This window comes from Kryptolebias marmoratus, linkage group LG5, assembly GCF_001649575.2.
Source record: "Kryptolebias marmoratus isolate JLee-2015 linkage group LG5, ASM164957v2, whole genome shotgun sequence".
Taxonomy (NCBI): Eukaryota; Metazoa; Chordata; class Actinopteri; order Cyprinodontiformes; family Rivulidae; genus Kryptolebias; species Kryptolebias marmoratus.
In genome coordinates this window covers 5,766,288-5,785,441 of record NC_051434.1, presented here as the reverse complement: position 1 = coordinate 5,785,441, position 19,154 = coordinate 5,766,288, and the positions used below count along the sequence as shown (strand labels likewise).

The window sequence follows — 19,154 nt, the reverse complement described above, 5'->3', positions numbered from 1 at the left end:
TACTTCGACTTATTTATTAAAATGCACTTAATTTAAGTTGTTAAACGATGTAATTTTTCCATGTGAAGTTCTACTGAGAGGTAGCAGAGTTTTTTTTGAGTTAAATATAAAATATTTAGTTTTTATATTCAGTAAACGGGATGAATGGGCATTGGGCAGCTCTATAAACACTGATCTGAACACTCATTTGTCAAAAGAATTAACAGATAGCATCACAAGCACTCTTATCTATTAACACACTGGTTTCATTTGTTCAGAACCCTGACTGAATAAATAAACTGAACAGTTGGTTAAACAAACACCTGGATTAGACTGAAACTCCTCTGGCACTGGTGAACCTTTCCCCGCAGAGACGGCTGGCTGCCGCGATGAAAACTTGCAAATTCAGGCCGCGGTAAACAAATCCGCACGGCTGGAAGGTAATCTGTGGGTTCAGGGAGTTTGAGGCTGCAGGAAGACAAAACAGCCTTTGAGAGTTTTCAGGTTGCTGCTGATCAGTCGCTGATAAACTTCTCTCTGGATGATGTAACAAGCCGGGCTCTTGCAACGACAAAAGGGCATGTGTGTGCGTTCTTATGAAGGTGGTGCACAGGTAGAGCTCAAAGCAGGTAACACTCCATCTCTGAGGAGCGGGAGAACACGCAGCAACTCTAAATTAACTCGTAAGGTTCCCCCCCCCCCTTTACTGGATGGAAGCATATGTTATTCTTAAACCTGCACAGACTGTTCTGTATCAACTGTGCCTTTCCATATGTGTAAGCTGCCCATGCCATAGGCACTAATGAACCCCCATACCATCAGAGAGGCAGGTTTTTTAACAATTTATGTTGAACCTCTGCTCATTTTTACTTCTGAGTGATTCAGCCTTTCTAAAATGCTCTTTTTATACCCAGTCCTCTTTCTGACCTGTCGATAGTTAATCTAATTAATTACAAAATGCTCTTCCAGCTGTTTGTTTTTTGTAAAACTTCCTTATACAGCCTTTTTTGAGACGTGTTATATATAAAAAAGGTGTGACTTCTTAGTTAAAACTTGTGATATGTTCACTTCATTGTGAATAAAATGTAAGTAAATGAGATTTGCTAATTGTTGCATTATTTTTCTTTACATTTAACACAACATCCCAGCCTTTTTCATTATTAAGGTAACATTTAGAAGATGCACCCGTTAACACACAGCTTTCAAGTGCTCAGTCTCATGTTACCATTTTTCAAACTTTGAGAGTTTAAAAGTTATTGTAGACATAAATATATTATAAAAACCGTGGTCAATCCTGCTGCTAACCTGAGGGAATAATTTAAGTCCATATTGTTTTATATTCTCCTGCCTGACAGCAGAGAGTGACACAGTGACAAACAGAGCAGAAGTTTAGCTGAGAGCATTGTGACTGATGAAGCTGTGGCAAGTGTGTGGGAGTCGATCTGTACTTGGCTCTTCTGTTCTCAGACTGCCAGCCTCACAGACTGCTCCAGGCTACTGAATGCTAAATGCTGTAGCCTTGGCTATCCTTTCAAAGTGCTGCTCGCTCCGTGTGTGGGATGCCTAGTGATCTCCACATTCTTTATTTATTTTAGGTGACCTTTCGACTCCCGAGCCAAAATTGCTTTAGGCAAACTGAGCTGGGTTTAAATGTTTGGGGGTGTGGGAGGGAAGACGTCGTTTGTTGCTGGGGCACTGAGTGAGCTGCTCTGAAACGCTACAGTTTGAACCCCCAGAAGTCTTCGGGGAAGTGTCGGCCGGCCGGCCGGCAGGCAGGCAGCAGCAAGTGAAGCGTTTCAGGGAAGACGTGGTGATGGGTTTTTGTCCTCATTAAAAGAGAAATCCTTGCCACCGCTTCCTCATTTGTATTCCACTGCAATTCATTTGAGGTGGATTTTGATTTGGGGGGGGATTTGAACGGTGTAAGGCCACTGAAGCCAGAAGGAAGAGAATGCATCTTGTAGTTTCATCTTACGCAAAGCCCTGAAAGAGCAACTTGACATATACTTTTGCCCTCACTTACTTTCCAACTTTGCAATTAAGGAGAAACCCTCTGTCTTGGCTGAATAGAATGAAAGTAGGGTTTAACATACATCCGATAAAACACCTATTTTTAAGCACACTCAGGGATGAATGTGCCAATCACTTGAAACACCGGCCCCACTTCAGGGAGACGAAATGTAATGAGCACCGGTGTCATTAAATCTACCATGCTGATATTAAATCAGTATCATTCAAAGCGGTTCATACTGATACTGCTGCAGAAAGTGCTGATGCTGCTCAGGGACCTGCAAGCTACAGTACGGAAAGGATTTTGCATCCATTCAGAGATTCTCTAATTCCCTCAGGCACTACATTGCAAAGTAATCCACTTAATTTACAATTACCCATGCAAGCCACACTCATATGGAATAATAAATGGGCCCAAGTAATCCCACAGATAGAGCTGCTGAGCGAAACAAGTCAGCCCATCTACACTCTGAAGGGTATTTTCTCTTTGCTTTCTGTCTTTATAGATATTTCTGTTTGTAATACATCCAGGGAGTGCACCTAAATTAGGATGCACATATTTATACGGGCTGCATGTGTATCTTCCCCTCTGCATACGGCATGAACTTCCTCCCTGCTTTTGAGGATAGATGCAGGGTTAAAACCTGGCTGTGCAGGGTGAATGTTAATGTTTCAACTCTTCTGCTGAAGATCAGAGCAGTGCCTGCTCCTCTCGGTTCTTTGAACTCCAACCCAATTTTCACTGCACCAACTCATGTCCGAGTTGCTGACAGCTGCTGGGAGGTCGTCATTGACAATAAATTGTGTGATGTGCTCACAGCTGGACACCTGTGGTCCATAAAATGGGCTGAGTGAGGCAAAATGAAATGTCAAATGACATGCTAACACTGCAGTTCATTTACTCTGGAATTTGGAGCCGAGAGTGACGTCACACCCAACTGAATCCTGTTCCAGCTGCAAGTCAGAAAACCTGTGGGATTAGCTAACTGTGGCGCTCAGTGACCAGGCTAACCACCTTTATTAATACAAGCTGATTACAATGTGTTTATTTGCATTTTCTCCATTCGAACACTGTAGTGGTTGTAAAATGCTGTATGGAGCGACTAATTTATCAAACAACATACTGTCAAAAGCGCAAATAAACAGTTTCTTACTGCAGATATCATTACTTCTTTTATGTGAGGCAGCCATACTGGATTTTGAGGTTGCAGCTGCTGAGAAACCTTTGAAGTTTAACATGTTTACCGCCTCAGTAAAAGGTTAGTATGATAAGGTTTACTCTATAAATTAGCTGTGTTGAATGAGAATTGTTTTTAAATGTATTCAGTGTTAGCAAAACAATTAAAAAAACTAACATGATTTGATAAAAATGCTTCTAATTATTTTTTAATTTACCAAATTTTCAATTTTGCACCCACATCAATTTCTATTTTGAAGCAAATTAATCTTTAAATCTTTTTCTTTTTTTCTCGTCTCCAGTGCTCTTCCAGTTCTCCCACTTTGGTTTGCTGACACATTAGACCGAATCTTATTTTAGGGCAGGCAAATTAATCACCTTCTTTTCACTTTTTAATCACTGCCTCTTGCTCTTTTCCTTGTTTCTGCTTTCTTTTTGACTTAACCCCTCTGACCCCCGTTGACTCAGCCAGTTGTGCCTCCTCTTCCTCCCGTCCTTTGTCTGTTTCGATTCACACGTTTTAATTTCCCACGTCCTCGTCTTCCCCCATCAATTAACAACATCTTTATTCACATAAAGATCTGTTAAAATTTGGAGGAGCGAGAAAGGAGTAAAGGCAGCGTAAAGGGGGGGAGAAGCTGAGAGAAACGATAGCAGTTATTACCCCGTAGCCAAATAGCTCAATCACCCTTTACTAACAGGGAATAAATCACATAAATCAAGCTCAACAAACACAGAGGAGAAACATGTTTTTTTCTCTCCCTCTGCTCTGTGTATCATTTGCTGTTCAAAGCCTTTGAGGGAAAGCTGGGAAGGAAAGACAGCAGATCAAAGCCCTTTTTCCGTCAGCCTCTCTCTCAGCAGTCCTCATGCAGGAAGCGACAGATGCTGGTGACGAGTTGACGGCGGAGAAAACGATGCAGGGAGAAGGCTCAGAGTGACTTGTGAGGACATGCTACGGCTGCGGCTACGACTTGACAGAGTTGGGTTAATTATGGATGGTCTCCTCTGCCGACGAGGGCAACAGGGACGGCCGAGGCCCAGCTGCCTTCTGGCTACATGCGCATTAGGTCTTCTAATGTTTTATTACTGCTCCAGGATGAGTTGGACGGCTGGAGCTCCACTTAGGATTTTAAATGAGCTTTCTGACATAGTAAGTTAACAGCAGCTTCAGTTGATGTTTTATGGCTGACCCATTTTACTCGCAGGTTATTAGCGAGACAAATCCTCCGAGGACCAACTTAACCAGCCCAAATGAAAAGGGAAATCGGAGTTTAAAGAAGAACCATTGGAAGATTCTTCTTCCTTTTGTAAGATTAAAAACTCCCTTCAGGATTTTTAAGAGGGAATTTGATCATTTGGGTACATTTTTTATTAGGAATTTAAGTGAAGGAAGGAGGCAAAAAAGCAAACGAAAATAAATCAACACTAAACAGGTGTAAAATTCAGAGGGCAGTGATACAAAAATAAGTAAATAAAAGTTTGCAGTTTTAATTTGAGAAATTTGGAATCCTGCTCATCATCACCCGTCACTGAAAGGCAAAAAAACTCCTACAGATCCTATAAATATTACCCTAAAATTTTGTGTGGTAGTAGCTGACAGTCATTCATAAGACATACTGTGAAAGCTAATATCTAAAGTAAATAATCCAAGTTTAAAACTCGGTCGACATGCCTTCCTTTAAGGAATGCTATGACTTCATAACAAGTGGAAAGTTGAATCTGGAGCTTAAATTCATCATTTATCAGATCTCAACAACTAAAGGGGGAAATTAATAAATTACAGGGAACCCTTATATTATTTACACTGAATAAGGAGGAAACTGAATTTTAAGTTTAGAGAATATTTTCTGAGGAAGGACTATTAGTTAATTACATTAAACGAGGATTTATCAAGATAAAACACAGCAGCAAGTAATACTTTAATAATCAAAGATGACATGGGGATTATTAGTTTATCTAAACCGAAATAATTCTTTGAACAGAATGTTTGGATTTTAGGATTGATGTTTTAAGTTTCTTATCAGCGCGAGCGTTGGGAATACTTTTGGTATTTTGGTAAATAGTTCACTTTGGAATGAGGTCAGAAGATGTTAATAACTCTGGTCAGTTTTGATGAAACATCAGATTAGAAATCAATGTTTTCACAGAGTTAAAGGTGCCTCACCGGATCAGAAGCTGTGGGGGGGCAGTCGTCACGTTGTCTTTGAGGAACTTGGAGGTTTCTCAGGCCTCAACAGGAACTCAAGAAGGAGGCAGGTTAAGGGACAGAGGTCAGCGTTCTGTCCAGAGGGTCAGCGAGGAGGAGGCTGATGCAGCAGGACTCAGGAGTCAGGCGACGCGTACGCTGCTTCAAGAGTTATTTCTACTGGAGTTCCTCTTTACGGTTTTATCTTTCTTTTTGCCTGCTGGACTTACAAAGACACGAAGCGAAAATGTTTGTCCTCAGGTTACAAAAACAAAATGACAACAACGACGGGCTGAAGCTCTTTACTCGACGAACGTAAATTCGAACTGACTCGCCGTCACCCTCCATGGCTTCCTCTTCAGTTTGTTATCAGACTTCGTTTGATAACAACGAGAACATTTAGACCTCGGGGTTGAGCAGAAAGGCTTTATCTCACTCTGTCCAAAGATCCAGTTCTCCTGTAAGACAAGAGAGATTATTTCTTAAAACACTTGAATTTTTTCTCACACTGAATATTTGCACACAATTAACGACCAATAATAATTTCTCGTGTTTATGAAGCTCAGTGATCAAATAAACGTCTCATTTCCTTCACAGGCCTTAGGAAAGCATGTAAACAATCCGAATAACTGATTAGATGTCCACAAGCGTATACACGTGTCCCAAAACAGCCAAGATTCACTCAGGTCAGAGTGAACTTTTCAGAGAACAATTGGTGAAAGACGACAGGAGGTCAGAGGTCATGAAAAAGGGGCGTGTCTTTGTCACTGTTTTCTACCAACCTTGTAAACATGTGTATTATAACTTCTTCATTGGGCTGAGTCGTTTTGGTTCCTTAAATGAGGCCGGGCTCATTGAAACGTGCCTCTGAAAGATCTGTTGTGTCGGGGCGATGCAGTTTCTTTCTCGTCTATAATTATGTTGGTTGGCCAAACAGACGTCCTGAAGTGGTTCTGTCTCAGAGAAAGAGACCTGATTTTGTATAAAAAGAGGCATGGATTGGAATAAAGTGGTGTCAGCATAAAGAATAATAATAATAATAATAATATAAAAAAACAGATTTAGTTCATGCTTTGACCTGATAAAGCAAACGTTGCTCAAGCCAGACAAGATTTGTCTTCAGTCTGGAACATAATTGCGGTGTTTGGGAAAATGTGGGGCTGTATTTTTTGCTTCGTCATGGGGAATGTGGTGATTCATCCAAAAAGAAACTTAACATCTGGCCTCATTAATCATTTCTTTTCAAGTCAAGGTTTCCAGGGAATACTTCTCTCCTTTCATCACATTATCGCTCCTTTTTCTCTCCATTACTCCCCTCATCAGCACTCCTTGTCATCTGTTGACATTCTGGCATGCCTCATCACCCGCGTCACTCCTCCCTCCTCATTCGCTCCCTAATTTGTTTAGATCTCGGAGACAAACAGAGGGACAAAAGTGAAAGTTGCTAAGGTGTTCAGGGAGGATAGAAGAAACTCAGAAAGTGCGGAAGCAGGGGAGGGAGGAGGGAATGATAATTTGGGAAGTTTTAAAGCAAGTTTGATGAAATCAGCCTTGCTGTTTAACAGTCAGAGAGTTCCTCGTTGCTCACCGAGCGCTCGATGAATGCGGCGACATGCACATCATTGCCACATGCTATGCTGCCCGAGGCTAACTAGCAGTGATGAGAACAACATTTTCCATTCACTGTGATGGCAGCGCACCCACATGCCACCCGTTAAACTGTTACAGGCTTCAAAAACGGCTGTTTCCTGGTAAAGTTCCCACGGCTGCAGAGATATTACCGACTCCTCATCACAGCATGTGGCTGAAAGGCTAAGGGTCACGTATTTTTACAAGTAAAATAGCAGGAAAAGGGCAGGCAATCGTGTATTTACTCATATCTGTGCATGTGTTTGTCTGTCTGAGAGCAAAATATCTCATGAAACACTGGACGGATTTTAAGGAAACTTGTAGAAAACAATCGTTGGGTGTACGTCTACAACTGATTGAATTTTGGAGTTAACCCAATTCAAGATGGCTGCCACAGCCAACTGATCTTACAAAACACAAAAACGGCTCTAAGTCAGTCAGTTTGACACATATGGAGCTAAAGTTTGTTGTGACTGTAGATGAGATTTATTCACAACACGGTGTGACATCTTCCCACGAGATTGAGCCTGACGTTTGACCAAAAGCAGCTACAACTCCATCTTTTCTCAACATGTTAGTCAAAAACTCTGACATGAAAGGCGGCATTCTTTTAAAGAACTGCTAGGCCTTTAATTTTAAAACTCTTTCATTCAACAGAAACATCAACTGTGTTTTTTTTTCTCAACCATCACATGTCAGAGTCATAAAATGGACAAATGTGTGGGAATAAATAAACAAAACCAGCATAGCCTCGTCCAGATGTGAGCCAGGTGGCGAGACGGTGGAGCTGCAGCAGAATAAGCCTCCATCTGCAGGGAGCCATTGATGTAATGATTAGTTTGTGTTTGTAGAACAGCCTGGAAATATGCGAGGGGCGCTCAGAAACACAAGCATTCTGTAAAATAAGCCAGAAGCAAACACGTCGGAAGCTGTAAAAATATATATTCAGATGAATTTCCCTAAGAGTTCTGCGCTCAGATAAACAAAACTCTGTGTCGATGTTAACACTTCACCTGTTTCTGGTTGAAAACTGTCGTCTCGGCTTCTGTCTACATCAAAACTAAATCAGACGGCAGCCTGAACACCTGGTTATCCCACCCACAATCTTATTTTTTGTTGTAATTCACTCAAAAAGAGGTTTTCTAAAGGATCTATTTTATGTGATTTAAAGTCTGTAATAATTTTCTACGTCCTGTTTATTAAAAAGATTCATAAACACTTCACAGAAACCTGATATGTATTTGTTTTTTGTAATTAAAGCACTGTGGCTGTCACGGAAAACAGTTTCTGACAGGTACAACGATGAATAACATGATGAGTCTGACAGGTTATAACATGCAACCAAAGAAAGGCACAAAGCAACAGCCGGAGGAAAACTAACAGGTAAAGATATCGAAATAAAGACGCTAAATAACATTTTTTTTTGTCTAAGTAAAAAATATTAAGGTGACAATAGTGGAAAAAACTTGAAAGCAATGTAAAATAAAACTTCAACCTTGAGCCTAAAGCTGAAATCAAGTGAAAGCAAACATTACAAATTGCTTCAAAAACAGAAGTCATCAGAAATCTTAACATCCAGGTGGGTTTAACACGCCGCGCTCCACTGGAAGGATGTTCCCGTCAGGCTGACAGATGAGTTAAACCTCTTCTGTTTTTTCCCCTTTGTCACCTTTTTTTTTCTCACGACTCAGGAGTCTGTTGTTTACTAGAAACAACCTTTTTTTCCCTGAACTCGATCTTCCTGTTCCTGTCGTTAACTCGGCAGCCGTTACCCGGTTGTGTAACATCACGAAGCAAGGATTATTAGGAAACGTTAGCGTTGCCCTGATCATACAAAAGACATTGATTATGAATTTAGGGGCCTGAGAACAATAGAATAAATGATTTAAATCTAAAGAGGCCTGGGTTTAGATTTATCGATAGGAGTGATTGTATCAGTGTCTTCTCTGTGTGACACATGAAGATGAAGAAGCCACGAGGGAAAGAGCATTTTGATAACCGCTGCTTTGTGCAAACTGGGAGTTGCAAGTTTATCTTTCCATAATCTGCTTTCAAACCAGACATGTAAGTTTATCTATACTACAGCTGCCAATACAAGCACACACAAAAAAAAATCTCTCCTTTTTTGTCTTGGAGCTCAATAAGTTTGAGCTTGCCTGAAGAGTTTGGTAGATGGATATGGAATGTATTTCACAGAAACACGCCAAACGCTCCACAAATCCCTTTTTAAAACATTTCTCTGACAAACCGTTCAACCTGGAGCCGTGTTGGACGGGCCTGGCTCACACTCAACCTCGTCAATTCATGTGACAGAAACTAATAAAGATTATTAGGGGATTTTTACATCATGTAATACAAACCTCAAAACAGGGACTGTCAACAAAAAATGTGCCGAAGAGCCAGAATCTGTTTAAGCAGACAGTGTGGGGGGTCAGCCTCTAATTAGCCGTGTTTCTTATAATCATGGCTCATCTGTTATGTTTAGTTCAATATCTGCTGCGCATTACTGCACATAAATGATAAATATGGAAAAAAGTGGGAAAAAAAGAAGAGTTTTGAGTTAAGCTATAATGTCTGAAGGAAAGCACCTGACAGAGTTTATTTTACTTTTACTGGAGGGTAGTTACATCAGGCACAAAGATGAATCGGTTCAAACATCTGCTCCAGCTGTAAAACATCACAAAACACCAAGGCCCAGACTACTCTGCTCTGGATGTTTTAAAAAAAAAAGGATATTTTCTGCTGTGTTTGCACGAACAGAGTTCTTAGTGAGAAAAACTGATATTTGGAAAAAAAAAAAAAAAACGTTTTCCATAGACGGAGATTCTTGAGAACTGAATTTCTGGTGCATCTGTGTGGACAGGAAATGTGAAGCTTTTTAGAAACAATAACAGCTTCTTTCGCACATGCCCGCCATCACTTTGTGCCCTAGAGACTGTGTTTTGATATGTTGGTAATGTAGACCAGGGGTGTCAAACTCCAGGCCTCGAGGGCCGCTGTCCTGGGAGTTTTAGGTTTTTCTGCTCCAACACACCTGATTCAAATGGTTTAATTACCTCTTCACTAAATCATCAAGTTCTCTAGGAGCATGGCAACAAGTCAACCATTTAAAGCAGGTGTTTTAAAGCAAGAACACATCTAAAACATGCAGGAGAGCGACCCCCGAGGAATGGAAGTTTGACACCTGTGATGTAGACAGTCTTGCCTCGAAGTGGCTCAGCTCCTGGATTACAGCTTCTTTTTTAATAAAACATGCAGACAAAAAACAAACAAACTCCAGAGTAATACGGACAGGGCCTTAATTTACAACAGGGACTGACGCCACAATAATCTATGCACAGCTCATTGATGCTAACATAGTTAGCTTCAGTCAAACTCACTTCAGCTTATTAGCCTTGCTAATTATTAACCTTCTGCAGCAGCATTTTATGGTTTTTTGATAATGACTCAGTGATTCAAGTGTTGCATTCTCACTATTCAGTCCCAGAATGCAGAGAGCATTTTTGGGTTGTAAAGATGTGTAAATGCCATTTAACCTGTCCAAAGATACTGAGGCTAAAGTTGCATTAACGGGGTCTAAAAGGGACAGTTTTGTGGATCTAGCAAAGAATTAAAATTGCACCTTATTTAAGGGTTAAACTTCACATAATGAGCTTTTTAGCACCTCTCATCCTATTGAGCTAATCTTTATTGAGTTTCCGGATTTCCTCTCACTCCTGGGTCGGGACTGATCACGTGCCGTGGGCGAGAATTCTGATTGGCTAAGGTGCTGCCGTTATTAACTTCTCTGAGCTGGGAAACCCAAAAGAGTAGCTTATTCAATTGGCTACTGGTTATTTCATATCTCATCAGCGTTCTTCACACACACACACACACACACTCTCTCTCTCTCACACACACACGCGCGCGCGCACGTACGTGTTAAAGATAAGATAAGATAAGAAAAAACGTTACCGTTTTGGCAGTCCGATGGAGCAAAACAAAAATTACCAGCTCGCGGCAGTGCACGTGACTGTCACTCGCCTCTGCGTGAAAGGACAGCAGCAACAAGCTCCCGTTAGCTCACATGCGCCCCCCTCAGGGCGGCAGAGTACTGCCTGCCTCACCCTGCGCCTTTTCACCTCGGTTTTATGTCCCCTCATAAAAACTAAATATGTCACTAACAAACATTAAACATAAATGGTTAAAGACATTAGCCAGACTGTGGAAAATCAGGGTATATAAACCATTATATCGGCGACATGCAGCGGTACGGCAACAGGCATGGGACAATTGCATGTATCAACCCAGTTTGTGATGGATTGCGCAATCAGAGGTGAGGTGAGGCTCGTTGCTGCCGCACCTCGCGTTTCACCATTGTATTTGAACAAGATCTGTGCAATTTTAGCAGATTTCAGGGATTTTGACTATAAAAAGGTTCGAAAATTAGTTATACATAAAGATCAGTGGACAAATATTAATATTCATTTTATGTTATTATTTTTTTTTCTTGTCATGTGCCTCCCCTGACCGTACGCCCCTGCTGTGAATAATTTATTCTTACTTTAATACTTTGGAGGCCGAATGGAAGCAGCTCCTGGGTTGAATTTCACTTGGGAACCACCAGTTGACAATCACTGCTCAAAGTAAAAAAAAAAAAAAAAAAAAAGACGCTCATGGAACATTTTTTGTTTTTATTATAGTATTAAAAAGTAATGAACTGTAAGTGGAGGAGCAGAAATCAGACCTCACAGAAGTCTGCTTGACAAGAACCTGCTGAGACAGAAGAAGAAAGTAAAGAACAATATCACCTTATGAAAGTCTGAAGTATTCGCTGTGTTTGCCTGAGGCAGGAGAGGGGATTACAGCGGTGGAAATTAATCTACAAGTGAAGTTGGACTAAATGGGGAAAAACAAACAACTGCATATTACAAATGATAGAGCTTAATAAAGTGGAGAACCAGACAGAGAAGAATAATGAACTGAGTAATTACATTCAGCCACATCTTCAGCAAATCAAACGCTACACTTATTATGGTGAAATTAGAAAAGAATGAAATGTAAACTGTGCTCAAAATAACCAGTAATGGAATCAGGAACTTGTTTTTAAGTAAGACACAAAAAGTAATGAAAACAGAAATTTAAAAAAGCCACATTCTTTAGTAATCACAGTTATGACAACTGCTTTGAAAAACCTGCTGAGCTGAGACTCTGAAGCCCCAGAAATACTGAAGAATTATCACATTATTGTAAAGAATCCTTAAATCTCGCTTCTTTTTCCCATAAGGAACCTGAATAAAGTGAAGTGGACCTCCCCTCCTCAGGAAAATAAAAACTGGGCTTTAAATAGCCGTCGAACCTTGGATCCTGAAGAAACTATCCAGTCGTGGACCAGTACAGCAGATCTTTCTGTGAAGCGTTGCTGAGGGGACAAAGACAGTTTGTCCTGTGTCGTTTGCCGACTAGCTGTGAAATCTCACAGCCCAGCGACAACGATCTAGTTTCTGTACATCCAAAGTGAGAGCTGTGTCCACTTTCTCTGCACAAAGTCTAGTTTGTTCCCAGGGATGTCCCTTGTCCCCCACCATCCTATCTGTGGTGTTCATGGACCAGATCTCAAGGCGTAGCTGTGGAGAGGAGGCTGTCTGGTTTGGAAGCTCTTTACGTTTTTGCAGATGATGTTGTTCTTTAGAGTCCTCAAACCACGACACAACCAAGTTCAACCAAGCTCAGCTCCTAAAGTCTGAGGCCACGAGTCTCTGCCTCAAGAGGAGTGTAAGTATCTTTGTGTCTCGTTCATGAATGATGGCTGAAGGTAGTGAGAAATAGAGACTAATAAGGCCTTTGTTTGTCTGTGTGCCAACCCTCACCTGAGGTCACAATCATGAATCCAAGTAGCTGAAATGAGCTGCCTTCGTAGGGTGGCTGGGCTCAACCTCAGAGATGGGCGGAGGCGCTCCATCATCCTGGGGGAGCTCGAAGTAAACCCGCTGCTCCTCTACATCAAATAGAGTCGGCTGAGATGGTTCGGGCGTCTGATTAGGATGCTTCCTGTTCGTCTCCCCGCTGGAGGTGTTTCAGGCACGTCTTTCTTGGAGGAGGGCAGATCCAGAATCCATTAGAGGAATAATATATCTGTTCTGACCTGGTAGCAGCTCAGGATCCCTCAGGAGGAGCTGCAGAGGGTCGTTTAGGGGGAGGGGTGTCTGGGCATCTCTAACTGTTGCCTCCAGGACCTGACCGCAGATCAAAGGTTGTAAAAAGATGGACGGATGTTATTGTAAAAATACTATTCGTGGTATAAGTGAGAGAAAAGATTAGAGACCACTACCATCAGTTCATCTCATGCTTTACATCCATAAACAGCAACTTATGTGTAAAATTTGAAAGAAACCTGTCCGGTAGTTGTTATTTCAGAGGTGGACAAACCAAGTGGGACTTTCATACTGCGAGCCATGAAGGTAATGTCATTAAAAAAAAAAGCACCAAGCAACAATGCCCTCCAGTATTTTTCTTTTTATAAGAAAGGAAGAAAACATGTTCTGCTCCGAGCAAGTAAATATTTTTAGACGTAGTGAGACACCAGGTGCAGCATTCTGCTGTTGTGTCTCACCGAGAGCGAACCAAGAAGTTAAGTTTTCTATATTTTGGGCACATCAAGGCTTCGCCACAAAATAGTCGAGCAGGTACAAGCTGACCTACATGCAGTAAATAGAGCAGTTCTTTTTTATCAGCTATTAATCAAAGCAAGTCCTTACAAAGCGCTGCTGTTCTGGGTAGTTTGATACGAAGTAATTAAAATATGTGCGTTGTGTCAGGTTTATGTTTCCTCGGAGGGTTTGTTGGTGGAAGGTGGGAGGACCTTCACTTGTCTCCGCACATCGCTGTAGAATATAAAGAGATGGGCCCAGATATAACACTTCATCTCTGCCTACCTGCCTGTCCGCCTCGATTTGATACCGACAAGATGCTTTATCAATTTACTGCACCTGTCTGTCAGCCAGCCGACCCAACCGCTTCACCCTGATCAGTTTAAACAAGATCAGTGCTTCTCTGCACCTGAAATTAATTCATCTCAACCACGCCGGACTCACGTCACGGCACGTCCACGCTGACACGGGCTGTTGATCGTGTTATTTTTTCCCACTAGGATTTGCATTTAAGCTTGATATGCTTCTGCACAAAGTCTTGCCGTTCGACTGTTATTCAGATTAAGCGTGGGAGGCATTGTGAGAACCGGGTGCCGTGTTGGATGAATGAATTCTGTTGTGTTTTGAGCTCGTGTCATTAAGACGGGGAAGACCTGAGATGCTCCTCTAACCTTGTGGCCCAGATGTTTTCGTTCCCTACTCAGCAGAGTTTCATACCGAGGGACTCAGAGGTGTCAAAACAGAACAGATGAGAACGCACACCGAGCACAATGTGCTCGATTTCCTGGTGAAGTTTCCATGCAGAGGAAATCTCCCTCCCACTGATGGATGAGCTGGAATATCCGAGGTGTTTCTCTGTCACACAGCAGGAATGATTTCTTTCCGGTTGTTTCCACTTTGTCCTCATCTTCCAGTTCAAGTTCAAGTCGGGAGACATTTTACTTAATTGCCGACATCTAAAGACAGCAGCTTTGATTTACAGGACATTGCACTCCAAAAACACGTTTACAGTCCATGCTTTTCTATTATTGTTTAGCTTTTTTTCTGATCTTTTTTCTTAATCTTGTTCTACATTGTCTTCAGGGCCAAATAAACCTAAAATAGAAAAACCGTTGAGTCGTCGACATGAAACCTGCATTAAATTCTGAGTCACTTATTAGTTTTGAACTGCCGTGCGCTGACAAATGTTGCAAGTTAGGCGTTCTTAATAAAAGAAAACTCAAACATGTCACTTTATCTCTGTTTCTCCTTGATTTACCTCCAGTAAGCTCCAGTCCTCCCTGCAGTTTGAGGCTGTATTTAACCCGAAACAACATCAGCTTCCAGTTTTCCAAAAACTATGACCTACTTTCTGACTCCCTGATGGCTGAAACATTAACCTGTGACAACACCCAGCCTTTGTTCTTCCATCACTCTGACTTTAATCATCACAATTTTACACTATTGTAGTTATTTTTTCATATCATTTAAGGTTAAATATGCAAACATTTGAAGCGAGGATTTGCATTCAATATTCATTTGTTTTTTTTCTCTTATAACTAACTTCAGCTAAACATCTTTTCTGAGTGGAGAAAAAAAAGCTCTTGGATGTGGCTCAGAAATAAGGGAGTAAATCAACAGATGATTATTAAAGAATGCATATCACCCGCAGCCTTTCATGCCAGAGCTTTAGACGAAGATTGTATGCAGAAAAATGACAAAATTGTAGCAGATTTGTTCAGACATTGAAAACACTTTGTTGCACAACCTCATGTGATATTGCTTAAGAGAATTTTCTTTTAAAATGGAGGGAAAAAATCATGTTAAACAAATTAAACAGCTCCATTTGATCAGGAGGACAGACATTTAAAAACCCAGTTTGCTTAAATTATGAGAAACATATTTAGTCATGGAGGTTAGATGTTCCTTCCAGGTTAAAAAAACAAAAACAAAACACTTTTCTTCAAAAGCACTGATAAAAGAGTCCCTGCCTTTATTACAGAACCTGCCTTCCTTTTGTAGTTTGGTGCAAAATCTTACGTTTCCATTTAAAGTTGTTTTTAAATCAGTATTTTAAAGTATTCTAACATATTTAAACATTTTGCTAAAAAAACTGATAATTGATTAATATATAATTTCAAAAACCTTGCGGCTGATATGTAGTGTAGGTTTTGTATTGAAAACTGAATCTTAACCACTTTTTTCTGCAAACACATTTGCAGCAACCAGAGAGCAAAATTTGAATTTTTTGTGGTAAAAATGACAATTTGGAGCCTGTTTTAAATTCATCAGGTGCTAAGGAGCTTAGGAATATAACTGGAGTCGTGTTTATGCCATCTGCTGATTGTTTCTTCAGTGTTTGTGCCACAAAACTTTGTTGTGGTGCTTAAAATATGTGGCTGTTAAATATTGGACAGGGTTTTTCCCGGCCGCCGGCACTGAAGCCCAAAACGAAAGTGTGGGATGCAGAAAAAGAATCTAATGTGTTGCTGTTCGGCTTAGTAAATTTAAAACCTTTTTTTATCTTTAATTTGGCACCTTTACTAAGAATATTAAAATGCAGAAATTATTTCCATAATTTCAAAAAAGATTCTGTAATATTTCCTTCTTCTGGAAAAGCTCAAAGTGTCTTAACACCTGACTGAAAGCAGATTCTTTTCATTATCACCTGCTGACTTTCATTGCAGCTCATCTAAATCTGGTTCACTTCTGGAGTTACCTTGATTCAAGATGGCTGCCACAACAAAGCAACCTTAGAAAACACAAAAATGGCTACAATTCAGTTAGATTTACATATAATGAGCCAATATTTGGTGTGGTAGTAGCTGAGAGTCATCCCCATCACATACTTTCAGTACTAACAGATCACGTAAGATTTGTTTAAATCTTCACTCTGCAGTTGGTGGTGTGTATTTCTTCAAGAAATGCTAATTTTTAATTACTTAACTTTATTGGTGTTGAATGATTCAGAGGATTTTGATCTCATGAAATGTTGATGCTGATGAAGATGTTTTTTTGGCTTCATCCCACAGAGGAGGTGAATGGAATCGTTGTGCTACAGTCTATGAAGCTTCCAACCTCATCATTTCATCATTTCTTCTGCCTGCTGTCCAAATCAACATGTGTCTCTCTGTGTGTTTGAGTTCTGCCTCGTTTGGCACCCACATCCCAGCTGTCTCAGTGAGGGGAATTTGGGCCGAGCCAGATCCCCACGAGGCAAACTGGAGCCAGAGGCTGCCAGCTGGCTCTCCATCCTTCCCCTCAAAGAGACTTTCACACATGAACGCGATCCTAACTCCATCCAACACCCTAAAACTCATCCCCCCCCCGACCTCTGAAACGTCCCTGCTGCTCCTCCTTGGTCCACTCATTCAGACTCAGTCAGGGCAGACAGCCAGGCCTCGGCATGTCGGAGCTGTAAAGGCGACAGGAGTGTCAACAACATCACACTTCTGCTACCTAATCCTCCTCCTCCCCCAGAGCAGGACACACACACACACACACACACACAGACAGCCTCGATCAATAAATCAGTGCCCTCGCTCTGCACATCTGAAGGAAAAGAAGACTTGGTTGAGCATTCAAGTAATTGCTGCAGAGACAGAGAGTGATGTCATCTTTATCAGCAGTGTTGTCCCTGTGCGCACGTGTGTTCAGAAAAAAATCTATACAGATTTTAATGAAACTAAGAAAGTCGTCATTTATAACTGCTAGCACTGTTCAAGATGGCCTCCACAGCGAATCAGCTTAAGCCAGCACTAAAACAGCTACAACTCAGTCTGTTTTACAGATGTTTAGCTGGAAACTGGTGTGGTAGCAGCTGAGAATCATCCTCAACACATCCTCTGACCACGAAAACATCTCTCCAGAACTTGCAGTATCGCATGAGATCATCCACGAGGTTTGACCAAAACTCCTATAACTCTCATCTCATTATAAGATGGTCTTTGTTTAAAACTGGCATGAGAGGCCATTCCTTCAAGGGATGCAAGGCCTTTAATTTTAGATTTCTGTTCCTTATTGAAATGCCAGATTCTAATAGCAGAGATTATGAGTCTGATTCAGAGATAAATGCTGATGTTTGAGACCGAATGTAGGCCAACACGACAATCAAGACCTTTAACTGTAGCTGAAGGAAACGAGCTGAGAGTGACTTTTGTTCCTTGAATTGTTGTTTATCCTCTGTTTGGTTGCCATAGCTCTTAAACTGCCCGTTCGTATTGAAACGCTTATTGTTCACCGGCGTTTCATCCCACACATTATGCAAATCTCATCCAAGCCAATCAGCTGCGAATGTTCCACAGAGCTGGTTGCTCGGAAAAAGGAAGAATACTTGTCATTTTGTGTTCCTGCGGAGGACGAGGAGAAAACTCAGCTGTTCCACGGAGGTGTGGATAGGGTGTCGTCTCTGCTGCTCTGACTGGTGCCATTTTGTTAACGTTTGTCTGGAAACTGTCACACAGGGCTTGCTTTTGTTCTGCATATGCACACTTGATAATACACCAAATACGCCTTATTCTCCCACACACACACACACACACACACGAGGTGAGAAACACGCACAGATCCAGGCACACAAAGTGACTGCACCAGTAAAACACACCCAGTCGATCCCTGCAGCTCTGCTGTGGTGGAGCTTCAAAGTGATTCACACGCTGAGGGCGACCTCAGATCAGTCAGAGCAACGACTGGTTTTCAGGGATTACTTTAAGACAACAAGAAAAAACACGATCAGACAGAATCTACGAGTTATTCATTTTTAATCAGCGAGCAGGTGTCGTCGTCCTGCAAGCAAATGCATAAAACAGCTCTGCCTCTCAGTGCACAACCTGTTTTATGACAGGAAGAACTGTATTAATCATAAAATACCTCCAGCATATGGATTGCTTTCTGTGCCCAGTTCTTTTTGATTGTATCCCAAATTCTCACTCTTGAAGGCAGAAACGAAGAGGAACAACAAACAGCCTCAGGTTTTCGTCACGTGGATATTTATTGAGATTCCACTCCACACCAAACACTGCTGCATCACGTCATTATCGCCTGGCGCTGGAGGCAAAGGCAGAGCGATAATGTTTTTGCCTGTGTTGTTTTCGTCTGTCCTGCACCTTAAGCAAAAAACAGTTCACTCAACAAATTTTAATGAAAATTTCGGGAAGTAATCATTGCGTTGACATCTACAACTGATTAACTTTTGGAGTCGTTTATTTTGAGATGCTGCCACAGCGAATTAATCTTTTCCAACACAGAACTGACTATAATTCAACCAGTTTCAGACATACTGAGCTAAAAGTTGTAGCTGAGACAATACCTAACTAATATTTTGACCAATCGTGCTAGATGTGTGTTTAAAACTTTGCCATTAACTATTGCAATCAACTGCTTCAAGTCATGTTAGACCTTTAATTTCTGCAGATTTGTCATCCTGACAAGCTCTTGTTCCCACCCCAACTCTAAGCTTTTTGCCGGATCTGAGATCTGGTGACAGACATTTATTCAAGTGCAAAATCATTTCAAGACTGTGGATTATTATCCTGCTGAAAGTAGCTTTTTCAAATCATGGCTG

The 19,154-nt window shown here is 41.2% G+C and overlaps 1 protein-coding gene across 3 annotated transcripts in view; it reads right to left on the bottom strand.

Annotated features, from left to right (window-relative positions):
- Window positions 1–8,601, bottom strand: part of ext1b (exostosin glycosyltransferase 1b) — a 126,571-nt gene extending 117,970 nt beyond the window's left edge. Inside the window, exons 1-5 of one of the 3 annotated variants that reach the window (XM_037975630.1) lie at window positions 6,433–8,601; window positions 6,137–6,326; window positions 5,686–5,812; window positions 5,334–5,574; window positions 303–447 (exon numbers count right to left, since the gene is read on the bottom strand). The gene's annotated coding sequence lies outside the window, so the exon portion shown is untranslated. Of the gene's footprint in view, window positions 1–302; window positions 448–5,333; window positions 5,575–5,685; window positions 5,813–6,136 lie in introns of all 3 variants that reach the window. The other 2 variants (XM_025008921.2, XM_037975631.1) reach the window with 2 other exon arrangements.
- Window positions 8,602–19,154: the final 10,553 nt, after the last annotated feature.